Source organism: Rhinoderma darwinii, chromosome 1, assembly GCF_050947455.1.
Source record: "Rhinoderma darwinii isolate aRhiDar2 chromosome 1, aRhiDar2.hap1, whole genome shotgun sequence".
Taxonomy (NCBI): Eukaryota; Metazoa; Chordata; class Amphibia; order Anura; family Rhinodermatidae; genus Rhinoderma; species Rhinoderma darwinii.
Genome location: NC_134687.1, coordinates 305500094 through 305514528, shown reverse-complemented (window position 1 = coordinate 305514528; position 14435 = coordinate 305500094).

Here is a 14435-nt window from a genome sequence, read left to right as displayed (position 1 = left end):
ACATGGACTTGCCACTTCCACTATAAAACAATTCTATTCTATGGCTATAATAAAAACACAGACACTATTTATTGTTAGATGCATGGGGATAGGATGGGGTAGTGGCCAGATGTCTGGCTGAGCAGACGTGTTTCACTGAGCTCCCGAGTCCCCTGACTGTGAATATCACATTCGTCCTGCAAGCTTGAAAGTCTCCAAGTGACGGGAGATGACTACTCATCCCCCTGTATCCGCCAGTATTATGCTTTGTGGTGTCGGGATCGGAGAATTCCCACCATCGCGGGGGACGGAATGAGGCCCGGCACTTCCGGTTGGCGCATGGTGAGCGGCTGATGCGATCCGGCCGCGCAGACAACAGATGTGGTGGTGTCTATCTAGCTGTGATTTGCTTCAGCAGACCTGGGGACCGACAACATCACCCTATACAGGGCTTGCTTTTGACTGGGAGGTAGGTGAACGGCGTGGCCTTCACCACCCCTCCCACGCTACTGTTTACAGCCACACCGACCTGGGACTCCCCTCCGTGTCTTGGGGCGGCCGCAACCCACTGAGACTATAAGGTAGTACTACTATTGAATATACAAAGGTGTAGATACACCGGTGCATCCTGCTTTGAGCACTAGACCAGCTCTGTATTGCATTGCACGGGGGGATGCTCGTTGCCCCTCCCTCCTCCCTGATTCTCCACCATTTTATGCACATTCTAGAATCCAGATCTACTATGGGAGGTAATAGAGGAAAGAAAGGAAAACGTAAGTCCCTGGCTGGGAACTCTATCCCCCACTCTGAAGAAGTTCCCTCCTTTCGCTCACTGGAGGACCCGGTTGCTGGTCCCTCATGTGCCAATATATCTAGAATTACAGCGCATGCAGCAAAGAAACGTGAACAATTTTCCAGACCTTTGCGATTACCTGCCTCTCCTGATCCTTCTCTGTCAATGTTTGATGGATCCCTGAGCCAACCGAGACCATTGTCCCCTCAAGATCAACCTGTCTCTTCCTCACACATGGAAACAAAATTTGCAGAACTGCTGGCTGCTATCAATTCCTGTCAATCTAAACTTGTTATTAAAGTGGATGAACTACGTCAGGATTTTGCCATACTGAAACGGAGCGAAGAGTCTCTGAAGTGGAAAACACGTTGAGACCTATTCCGGATCAAATTGAAGATCTGAGGAGACAGGTGGGGGCTTCGGTCAAACGAGCAGATGACTTTGAGTATCGTCTTCGACAAAATAACATTCGTGTTGTGGAACTGCCTGAAAAATCTGAAGGTACAGACTCGGTTAAATTCCTGGATCAATGGCTGAATGACACCCTGGATGTTACAAATTTCTCTCCCTTCTTTGCCATTGAACGGGCACATAGGGTCCCTGCCCATATGGGTCCTCTGGGTGGACCTCCATGACCATTACTTGCCCATATGTTACACTTCAAAGACTAGGATGCTATTTTACAGGCGGAAAGGAATAAAGGAACTATCCTCTATAACTCTCAACGCATTTCCATATACCCGGTTTTCTCTGTTAACATAAGGAGACAACGTGTCTAATTTACGGAGACCAGCAGGAAACTTCGGGAGAAGGGATATAAATATGCCATGCTGTATCATGCCAAACTGAGAATGATTGATTGCTCCATATTTAAATACTTTGTGTCCCCCACTGAGGCCTTGGCATGGGCGGAGACTGCAACATGTGCTCCTGGCGAAGCTTCCCCTCCTGACTGAGCAATTTTCTCCTGGACAAGATCCTGCAGTAAATGTTTCATGCTTTAATGCTCGGTTCTACAAATTGTGTGCCACTTAAGTTGTACACACTTTAGAGACCACACATAACTTGTGGTGTGGTGTTGTTCTAGTCTAATATGTGATATGTCTAATCTACTCTTTTCTAGTTAAAGGAGTCAGGTCTCGGGATGCTATTAGTGTAGCAGGTGTTAGTTTAGTCAGGGACCATTGTTCTCTATTAGTTCTACAGTTTAAAAAACGTTCATTTTTGGCCAAGTTATGAGCTATTTTATATATATATGCAAATGAGCTTTGAAATGGACAACTGGGCGTGTTTTTTTTCGTATGTCCAACTGGGCGTGTATTGTGTTTTTAACTGGGCGTGTTTACTTGTTTTACTAACTGGGCGTTGTGAATAGAAGTGTATGATGCTGACGAATCAGTGACCAATCAGCATCATGCACTCCTCTCCATTCATTTACACAGCACATAGTGTTCTTACCAGAACGATGTGCAGCCACATACACAGGTGTCCTGATAATGAATACACATGACCTCCAGCCTGGACGTCATGTGTATTCAGAATCCTGACACTTCTGAATCTTTTCTGTGAGATTCCAGCAAGCCACGCGTAATCTCACGTGATTACAAGGTAAACGAGATTTCATTTCCCTTGCTGGAAATCCCACAGAAAAGATTCAGAAGTGTCAGGATTCTGAATACACATGATGTCCAGGCTGGAGGTCATGTGTATTCATTATCAGGACACTTGTGTATGTGGCTGCACATCGTTCTTTAAGAACACTATGTGCTGTGTAAATGAATGGAGAGGAGTGCATGATGCTGATTGGTCACTGATTCGTCAGCATCATACACTTCTATTCACAACGCCCAGTTAGTAAAACAAGTAAACACGCCCAGTTAAAAACACAATACACGCCCAGTTCGACATACGAAAAAAAAAACACGCCCAGTTGTCCATTTCAAAGCTCATTTGCATATATATAAAATAGCTCATAACTTGGCCAAAAATGAAAGTTAAAAAAAAAACAAACAAAAAAACGTTACTGTTATCTACATTGCAGCGCCGATCACATGCAATAGGAGATAGGGATTTGAGAATCTGGTGACAGAGCCTCTTTAAGGATAGATTTAAAATTTTAGGGAAAGCCTTTTTTCATTATCTCCAGCTACGACATGCTTAGTGTGCCCAATTTGGCTCTATGTCACCTCAGATGGGTTTTTCTAGGCTACAGGACCTTCATGGCGCTCCAGATCTTTCAAAGGTCCTCACCCAATTATACACCTTAATGACATCCCTTGGACACAGACCCTTTGATAAGGCATTTATGTGATGGAGGGGAGACGTCCCTGACCTGGCAGAGGAGGAATGGAAGGAGGTAGAACTTTCCTTTTTTGATTCGGTTGTAAGTGCAAGGGATTTTCTGATACAATCTCGGTTTTTACATAGGATCTACTACACACCAGTCAGACTCCAGAGGATGGGAGCATTAACTTCGGATAGTTGTTTTCGCTGCCAGTCGGATGTTGGTACTTATATACATTGTGTATGGGTGTGTCCCAAAATTGCCCTCTTTTGGTCGGAGGGAGTGGAGTTCCTTCATACCCACTTTGAATTTCCACGACTCCTTACCCCACAGATGTGCCTTTTGGGCATTCTGAATGAAGTTATACAAAACTATTATGATAAGATATTTTTTCGCTTTGCTCTTTTCTGTGCCAGAAAGATTGTGATTATGGCTTGGAAGAATACGGAGGGTCCGAGTTTGATACACTGGAAGCAATTGGTGAATAAATATGTACCTATGTATCAAAACCTGTATCTCAGCAGAAAATGTCCAGATACATTTGGTAAAATCTGGTCAAGGTGGTTAGAGACTCTAGAAACTGCGGTTTAACTGTTACTTGAACGAGCAACAGAGGTTTAGGGTGGGGGGGGGGGGGGGGGTGGGAACTTTAGAGCACTAGGATGAATGTGAGTGAATGTTAGTTCTGACTAAGTTAGTTATTAAAAGATGGTGATTTTGTATATCTTTTATACAGTAATGTAGCTAGCGAGGGGGCAGTGGCTCCGGGCCCTGAGATGGTAGGGCCCACTGACGGCGATGGTGGTGCCCTCCGCTCTGCTCCTGCGGCTCTCACCATGACTGTGTGTGGCCACACAGTCATTCAAGCTAGCAGACGTGCGCGTACGCTTCTAACGCTGCCGCCAGGCACAGAAGAAGCCTGCCTGCGTGTGAGGAGAGGATGAGCAAGCACCCCTCCCATTCTGAAATTATACTGGGGTAATGGCTGCTTTAAACAAGGATGATGGGGGTTAATACAGGGATGACGGCTGGACTACCCATCATGCCTGGCTGGTATATACAAGGATGATGGAGGTTATAAACAGGAATGATGGCGTTATATACAGGGATGATGGGGTTATATATTATATATGGGGATGATAGCTGGAGCAGCCATCATCCATGTATATAACCCTCATCATTGCTGTACACAACCCTATCATCCCTGTATATACCAGCCATCATCCCTGTATATAACCCCCATCATCACTGTATGTAACCCTCATCATCCCTGTATATACCAGCCTGGCTGGTATATACAGGGATGATGCAGGTTATATACAAGAATGATGGCTGGTATATACAGGGATGATGGTTGATATATATATAGGGATGATGGGGGTTATATATGGGGATAATAGCTGGAGCAGCCATCCTCCATGTATATAACCCCCATCATCCCTGTATATACAAGCCATCATTCATGTATATAACCACCATCATACCTGTATATACCATCCTGGCTGGTATATACAGGGATGATGAAGGTTATATGCAGAAATGATGGTTGATATATACAGGGATGATGGGGGTTATATGAGATGATGGGGGTTATATACGGGGATGATAGCTGAAGCAGCCATCCTATATGTATGTATATATATATATATATATATATATATATTGTAAGGGAATTAGGGAGAGGGACAGTCGTCTCCTGGGGTAGACGGGCACTCGGTATCAAACATGCCAGTAAATTTTAGACCGCACAGCAAAGATGTGGTACTACTGGCCTCAGCCAGTTTTATTTACAGGTTGTACATGAAATAAAAAGAAAACAAATAAAAGAAAACTCTATGCCTGTCCGGCACTAACTATACAGTAGGTATCCTAACTAACACAGTGCAGGCCTAATGCCTGGCACGATAAACCATGCAGACCATACAACCTGTTATGAATGCAGTCTGTTTGCTCTCACAAGCTCCTCTCCCCAGGCTGAGAGAGAGTGTGACTGAACTGCAGCCTTTTTAAAGGGCTATCACACCTGACCCCTGATTAACAGCTAAACAGCCCAAGACCAGGACTGTGTGGATGGAGCGGGGACCCACCCATCTCTCCCCACTCCAACAACCAGGCCCTTTTCCAGGTTTTAGACAAAACCTATTGCAGAGGGAGAACCACATTCTCTGCTGATTTTATTCCCTGGTTGTTTTCAGTTAGTAGAAGACATAAATCTTGGGGAAATATAGACCCCATCCACAACCTGTCCACATGGTCTGTCACATTTCCTCCCCCCCCCCCTGTTTCAGACTAGTGGCTGCAACACATCTGGTCACACAGCAATGAACTCGGGACAATGCATCTGCATTTCCCATTTGAGTCCCTGGCCTGTGTTTTACAGTAAATCTATATTCCTGTAAGACCAAGAACCATCTTGTGACCCTCCTATTTTTCTCTTTGTTTTCACACATCCACTTAAAGAGGCTCTGTCACCAGATTTTGCAACCCCTATCTGCTATTGCAGCAGATAGGCGCTGCAATGTAGATTACAGTAACGTTTTTATTTTTAAAAAACGAGCATTTTTGGCCAAGTTATGACCATTTTTGTAGTTATGCAAATGAGGCTTGCAAAAGTCCAAGTGGGTGTGTTTAAAAGTACAAGTCCAAGTGGGTGTGTATTATGTGCGTACATCGGGGCGTTTTTAATACTTTCACTAGCTGGGCGCTGTGAAGAGAAGTAACATCCTCTTCTCTTCAGAACGCCCAGCTTGTGACAGTGCAGATCTGTGACGTCACTCACAGGTCCTGCATCGTGACGGCCACATCGGCAGCAGAGGCTACAGTTGATTCTGCAGCAGCATCAGCGTTTGCAGGTAAGATCGACTTACCTGCAAACGCTGATGCTGCTGCAGAATCAACTGTAGCCTCTGCTGCCGATGTGGCCGTCACGATGCAGGACCTGTGAGTGACGTCACAGATCTGCACTGTCACAAGCTGGGCGTTCTGAAGAGAAGAGGATGTTACTTCTCATCAGAGCGCCCAGCTAGTGAAAGTATTAAAAACGCCCCGATGTACGCACATAATACACACCCACTTGGACTTGTACTTTTAAACACACCCACTTGGACTTTTGCAAGCCTCATTTGCATAACTACAAAAATGGTCATAACTTGGCCAAAAATGCTCGTTTTTTTAAAATAAAAACGTTACTGTAATCTACATTGCAGCGCCTATCTGCTGCAATAGCAGATAGGGGTTGCAAAATCTGGTGACAGAGCCTCTTTAAGGGGGTCATGATCTGTGATTAATTCAAAGTGACGACCAAGAAGGTAATAGCGGAGTGCCTCCAGTGCCCATTTAATAGCAAGGCACTCATATTTTTTCTCATGGTCGTTCAGCTTCCTACTCAGATATAGTATGGGATGTTCTTCCCCATTTCGTACCTGTGACAGTACAGCCCCCAGACCCACATCAGATGCATCCGTTTGTAGAATAAATTCTCTTTTAAAATCTGGGGTAATCAATACCGGCTGAGCACACAAAATGTTTAAGAGCCTGAAATGATTGTTCAGCCTCCGGTGTCCACTTGACCCTTACAGAGTCTTTCCCTTTAGTCAGGTCTGTCAAAGGGGCTGCCAGTGAAGCAAAGTTTGGTATAAATCTTCTATAGTAGCCTGTGATCCCCAGGAAAGCACGAACTTGCTTCTTGTTTACAGGGTGAGGCCAACCTTGGATGGCTTCAATTTTATTTACTTGGGGCTTCACCAAACCACGGCCAATTGTATACTCCAGATACTTGGCTTCCTCCAATCCAATTGTACATTTTTTGGGATTGGCAGTAAATCCCGCCTCGGCAAGGGAATCAACAACTGCCTGTACTCTAGGTAAATGGGATTCCCAATCTGGACTTTGGATGATGATGTCATCAAGGTATGCTGCTGCATACCGCATGTGGGGTAATTCTCTGAAAAGTTGCTAGTGCCCCATGTAAACCAAAGGGCAGGACAACATAATGAAACAACCCATCAGGCGTGGCAAAAGCTGTTTTTTCCTTAGCGTCTTCAGAAAGAGGTATTTGCCAGTACCCTTTAGTTAAGTCTAGGGTTGTTATATATCGTGCACTTCCTAGTCTAACAATGAGTTTGTCAACCCGCGGCATCGGGTAAGCATCAAATTTAGAAATAGAATTGAGTTTACGGAAGTCATTGCAAAACCTCCAACTGCCATCTGGTTTTGGAATGAGGACTATTGGGCTAGACCATTGACTATGGGATTCCTCAATTACTCCAAGGTCCAACATTTTCCTTACCTCCTTTGTAATAACCACTCTCCTTGCCTCTGTTATTCTGTAGGGTCTCAACTTAACCTTTTTACCTGGTTCAGTAATGAGGTCATGTTTAATTAGACTGGTGCGACCTGGGATCTCAGAAAAAAAATCCTTATTTCTAATTAGGAAACTTTGCACCTCTACCTTTTGGGTATTTGCCAGGGTGTCCGGTACGGTTACCTCTGGCAGCAATGACTTCTTCGAGCCTACATGCTCATGTTGAGACAAAGTTCCTGCAGCAGGAGCGTGTCTGTCTTTCCATGGTTTTATTAGATTTATATGGTACACTTGCTCAGGCTTCCTTTTCCCTGGCTGACGAATTTTGTAATTCACCTCGTTTAATTTTTCCATTAACTCAAAAGGGCCTTGCCATTTAGCCAGAAATTTACTTTCAATGGTTGGTATAAGAACAAGTACCCTGTCACCTGGTGCAAAAGAATGTACTCTGGCACTGCGGTTATACACCCTTTGTTGTGCCACCTGAGCCTGGGCCATATGTTCTTTAACAATGGGCATTACTGTTGAGATTCGATCTTGCATTTCTGAAATGTGTTCAATGACACTTCTATAGGGTGTAGCTTCTCCTTCCAGGATTCTTTTGCTATATCTAAAAGGCCCCTGGGATGACGACCATATAGCAATTCAAATGGAGAATACCCTGTGGATGACTGAGGGACCTCACGTACTGCAAACATGAGATAAGGAAGAAGAAAATCCCAGTTTTTCCCATCTTTATCCACAACTTTCTTTAACATCGCCTTTAGGATTTTATTAAATCTTTCTACTAATCCATCAGTCTGTGGGTGGTAGACCGATGTACGCAGTTGTGTGACCTTAAACAATTGACACAATTCCTTCATTACTCGTGACATAAAAGGGGTACCCTGGTCTGTAAGGATCTCCTTTGGTATTCCCACTCGACTGAACACCTGCACCAACTCTTTAGCGATAGTCTTGGATGACGTATTACGCAATGGTATAGCTTCAGGATAACGAGTAGCATAATCCATAATAACTAAAATATGCTGGTGGCCTCGTGACGATTTTATAATAGGCCCTACCAGGTCCATTGCTATTCGCTCAAATGGCACCTCAATAATTGGTAGAGGCACCAAGGGACTACGATAGTTTGGTCTGAGAGCCGAAATCTGACACTCAGGGCGGGAATCACAATAATTTTTCACATCTTTGTGAACCCCAGGCCAAAAAAATCTTTGTAGGATTCTCTCAGTGGTTTTTTCAACTCCCAAATGTCCCCCCATAATGTGGCCATGAGCAAGATCTAGCACCGTTGTTCTAAATGCTTTAGGGACCACTAATTGTTCCAAAAGGTCTTCTCCCTTTTTTACCACCTGATACAACAAGTCTCTTTTTATAGCCATGTAGGGAAAAGAAAGTCTAGTATCTGGCTCCACCAGTTCCTCATCAATAACCTTCACATTTTCCCTGGCTCTCATTAGGGTAGGATCTTTTAACTGCTCAGCACCAAACAGATCTTTTCTCACTTCAAGATCAGGCATATTGTCAGTCAGGGTGTCTTCTCTCTCTGGATTGCTCTGACTCTCTGTAGGGACAGTATCACTATGGTCAGCTTCCTCAGAGTCTCCAGCCATGAAAGAAAATGGAAAAGTGTGTGCGTCTAACGCAGCCACTCCCGCAGGCATATATACTTCTGTACTAGAATTACCCCTAACATTTTTGTCCTCATATACAGGCAGTGTAATAGTAATTCTATTCATCCTGGTTATCCAAGTCAAAGTATGCCTTCCGCGGTTCCCCTGAAAGGAACGGTGCCACAAGTCCTGCCCACTGTTCCTGTGTGAAGACATGTTTTGCTGCAGCTCCGGACTCACCGCACCGAAGATCGCCCGACAGGGCATACTTACCGGTCCCCACCGCAGGATGACGAAGGGGAGAAACCGCAAAAGCCTCCCGGTCTCAGCTGGCTCTTCTACCATCGGCAGATATCTTCGTTCCACGATGGACGGGACCCCGCAGCAATCTTCCTCCACTCCTGCAGGCCGCTCTCAGACCTCGCCGCAGCGTGGCTTCTCGCCGCCACGCCTCCTCCCTCAGGTCAGACTCAGACCGGCTGCTGCTCCCGGGTTCCAGGGGCGGACATGGCGTCTTCAGAGGGAGGTCAGTGGAATGCAGGTGCCCGAGGGTCGGTTATACCGTCCAGACTAGAGGACTTTCCCCCAATACAGCCTCAGACAGCATCAGGACAGAGGGCGAATCTAGTGGCACCTCCGGGCAGGGCGGCTGAGGCGCCATTTCTTGCTGCCACCCAACGGCAGTTCTCCATACAGGATAGTCTGCTGAGTCAGAGCACGCCGGCCATTTTTAGGGGATCACTTGCCCCGTCAGTGAGTCTGGGTGACCCACTGCCAGGTTTGCCTCTGGGCCCCCCGCTATCTATGGAACAGACCTTGGCGGAACTATGGGAAATGGTGAAGGTGTTGCCCACCAAATCTGATCTGGATCAACGTCTCTCTCAGTTGGAGGAGAAACACGACAGGGCCATTGGCGCAGTCTCACAGGAGGTGTGGGCCCTGACCGCGAGGGTAGAAACCCTGGAGCGCCAGAACTCCATCTCTACTTTGGCTATCTCGGTTCTCTCACAGTCTCTGGCCACTCAAGCCTCACAATTACGGGACTTTTCTCTCCATTTAGATGATGTCGAAAATAGGGGGAGACGTAATAACCTGAAGCTGAGACGCTTACCGGAATCAGTACGGATGGCCTTTACGATGCCGTGTCGCACATCTTCAACAATCTCCTACATCGCTCACGTGACATGGCCATCGACATGGACAGAGTTCATAGTCTGGCAGGTCCTCGGATCAGAGATGGTAACCGTCCCAGGGACATCATATGTTGGGTACTCTTCTATAAGCAGAAGGAGGAGATTGCCCGGAGAGCGTGGGAGAAGGGAGCCGTTACTTTTCAGGGCTCCGAGATCACCATCCTGCCGGATGTATCCAGATTGACTCTCTCCATGCGCAGAATTGTTCGTCCATTACTAGAAGCAACCAAGTCTGCCGGAGCTACCCACAGATGGGGCCACCCCTTCCACATCATCCTTCGTCGACAGGGGCAATCGTTCGCGGTCAGGTCCCCAGATGACCTGGAAGAGGCCTTCCGATTTTTGGAAATCTCACCGGTGCAGTTACCGATTGGACTGAAGCCCAGGCACCGTTTTCTATTAGATGTGGTCCCTATCCTGATTTTGTGCCTCATCGTGCACCTCGCCCTGGAGTCGAGCTGTCTGATCCACGGCCTTCGGGCGGCGATCCCCACGCAGAGATGGCGGAGTTAGACCAGTCGAACCACGGTCTCAGAGGCGTCGATCCCCGCGGAGAGATTGACCTTCTTCATTCTTACAGTGAAGGAAATAAGTATTTGATCCCTTGCTGATTTTGTAAGTTTGCCCACTGTCAAAGTCATGAACAGTCTAGAATTTTTAGGCTAGGTTAATTTTACCAGTGAGAGAAAGATTATATAAAAAATTGAAAATCACATGGTCAAAATTATATATATTTGTAAAGGATCTGCCAGGCACAGCTTCTGTGTCAACGCCCATAGGTAATCAGTCTGCACCTGCTTCTATGTCTGTGAGACTGACTCCATCTTCCACCACTCAGGATGGCAGGCTTAGGTGTGGGAGAGCCTATCACAGCCTGGCCAGACGGAGCTAGCTCCCGCCCTCTGTCTATTTATACCTGCCTTTCCTGTTCCTCCTTGCTTGTGATTCTTCTCGTTTGGTTTCCTGGCCCTGCTGCAGCTTCTTGAACTATTTGTCCCTGCTTCATACTGACCCTGGCTTACTGACTACTCTCCTGCTCTGCGTTTGGTACCTCGTACACTCCTGGTTTGACTCGGCTTGTTCACTACTCTCCAGCTCTGCGTTTGGTACCTCGTACACTCCTGGTTTGACTCGGCTTGTTCACTACTCTCCTGCTCTGCGTTTGGTACCTGGTACACTCCTGGTTTGACTCGGCTCGTTCACCTCTCTTGTTGCTCACGGTGTTGCCGCGGGCAACTGCCCCATTTACCTTAGCTTCTGTGTTCCCTTGTCTGTTTGTCTGTCGTGCACTTATTGAGCGTAGGGACCGTCGCCCAATTGTACCCCGTCGCCTAGGGCGGGTCGTTGCAAGTAGGCAGGGACTGAGTGGCGGGTAGATTAGGGCTCACTTGTCTGTTTCCCTACCCCCATCATTACATAATCACAAGCCCATATACCTAGTCTACCCTGGTCCCTGACACTACTATGGACCCCCTTGAGACCCTGGCTCAGCAAATGCAGGGTCTCTCCCTACAGGTCCAGGCCCTGGCTCAGAGGGTCAACCAGCCTGATGCTACCATGGTAGTGCCCCTCACCTCACCACTTGAACCCCACCTCAAATTGCCTGACCGGTTCTCAGGGGACCGGAAGACTTTTCTCTCCTTTCGGTAGAGTTGTAGGCTCTATTTTCGCTTAAAGCCCCACTCCTCAGGTTCTGAGAGCCAGCGGGTGGGTATAATTATGTCCCGGCTCCAGGAAGGGCCCCAAGAATGGGCCTTCTCCTTGGCTCCTGACGCCACTGAACTTTCCTCCGTTGATCTTTTCTTTTCTGCTCTCGGACTCATTTATGACGAGACTGACAAGACTGCCTTTGCCGAGAGTCAGCTGGTGACCTTACGTCAGGGTAAGAGATCTGTTGAGGAGTATTGTTCTGACTTTAGGAAGTGGTGCATAGCTTCTCGGTGGAATGACCCTGCCTTAAGGTGCCAGTTTAGGTTGGGCCTGTCGAACACCCTGAAAGACCTGCTAGTTAGCTATCCCTGTTCTGACTCCCTAGACCAGGTTATGGCTTTAGCGGTACGACTTGACCGACGTCTCAGGGAACGACAACTTGAACGTTTTTGTGTTTTCTCCTCTGACTTCCCCATGATGCCTCCCGAGATTCCGTTGCTTCGTTCCTCCACGGAAGACTCGGAGGTACCTATGCAACTCGGGGCCTCCGTGTCCCCCCAACAACGTAGAGAGTTCCGAAGGAAGAATGGTCTCTGCTTCTATTGTGGGGATGACAAGCATCAAGTGAACAACTGTCCTAGGCGTAGGAATAAGCAGTCGGAAAACTTCCGCGCCTAAGTGATCATCGGGGAGGTCACTTGGGCGCACAGGTATTTCCCGTAAATATGAAACGTAATAAAATCTTGCTTCCCTTTCAGGTCTCTTTTGGTGGTAGGTCTGCTACCGGCAGTGCCTTCGTGGATTCAGGGTCTTCTGCTAATATCATGTCTGTGGAATTTGCTATGTCTCTATCTATGCCTTTGATTGATTTGCCTAAACCTGTCCCGGTAGTGGGTATCGACTCCACTCCTCTTGCTAATGGTTATTTTACACAGCATACCCTTGTTTTTGAACTCCTTGTTGGCTCCATGCATTTGGAGCAGTGCTCTGTACTGTTGATGCAGGGATTATCGTCCGATTTGGTTTTAGGCCTTCCCTGGTTGCAGTTGCATAATCCCTCGTTTGATTGGAATACTGGAGATCTTACCAAATGGGGTAATGAATGCTTGACGTCATGTTTTTCTGTTAATTCTATTTCTCCCCCTGAGGAGGTGAACACGCTACCTGAGTTTGTTCAGGACTTCGCTGATGTTTTCTCTAAGGAGGCCTCCGAAGTGTTACCTCCTCATAGAGAATACGATTGCGCTATCGATTTGGTACCAGGAGCTAAGCTCCCTAAGGGTAGGATATTTAATCTCTCTTGTCCCGAGCATGAAGCCATGAGAGAGTATATCCAGGAATGCCTGGCCAATGGTTACATTCGCCCCTCTACTTCTCCGGTAGGTGCTGGCTTCTTCTTCGTAGGGAAGAAGGATGGTGGTCTTAGGCCATGCATTGACTACCGTAACTTGAATGAGGTCACTGTAAGGAACCAGTATCCCCTTCCTTTGATTCCTGATCTCTTTAATCAGGTTCAGGGGGCCCAATGGTTCACTAAGTTTGATCTACGGGCGGCATATAACCTTATCCGCATCAAAGAGGGGGATGAGTGGAAGACTGCGTTTAACACGCCCGAAGGTCATTTCGAATACCTCGTCATGCCCTTTGGGTTGTGTAATGCTCCCGCGGTCTTCCAGAATTTCATAAATGAGATTTTAAGAGATTACCTGGGGGTATTTCTTGTAGTGTACCTTGATGACATACTTGTGTTTTCCAAGGACTGGTCCTCCCACATTGAGCATGTCAGGAAGGTGCTCCAGGTCCTTCGGGAAAACAAACTGTTTGCGAAGACTGAAAAATGTGTGTTTGGGGTGCAGGATATACCATTTTTGGGTCAAATCCTCACTCCTCATGAATTCCGCATGGACCCCGCCAAGGTCCAGGCTGTGGCGGAATGGGTCCAACCTGCCTCCCTTAAGGCGTTACAGTGCTTCCTGGGGTTCGCTAATTATTACAGGAGATTTATCGCTAACTTCTCGGTCATCGCTAAGCCTCTTACGGATCTCACTCGCAAAGGTGCTGATCTCCACTGGCCTCCTGAGGCTGTCCAGGCTTTTGAGATCCTTAAGAAGTGCTTTATCTCGGCCCCGGTGCTGGTTCAGCCCAACCAAATGGAGCCATTTATCGTGGAGGATGACGCGTCCGAGGTGGGAGTGGGGGCTGTCTTGTCCCAGGGTACCAGGTCCCTCACCAATCTCCGTCCCTGTGCCTACTTCTCCAGGAAGTTTTCGCCCACTGAGAGTAACTATGATATTGGCAACCGCAAACTCTTAGCCATTAAATGGGCATTTGAAGAGTGGCGCCACTTCCTGGAGGGGGCTAGGCACCAGGTAACGGTCCTTACCGACCACAAGAATCTGGTTTTCCTAGAATCTGCCCGGAGGCTAAACCCGAGACAAGCTCGATGGGCGTTATTTTTTACCAGATTCAACTTTTTGGTTACCTATAGGGCTGGGTCTAAAAATGTTAAGGCTGATGCACTGTCGCGTAGCTTCATGGCCAGCCCTCCTTCGGAGGAAGATCCTGCTTGTATTTTGTCTCCAGGTATAATAATTTCCTCTATTGATTCTGATTTAGT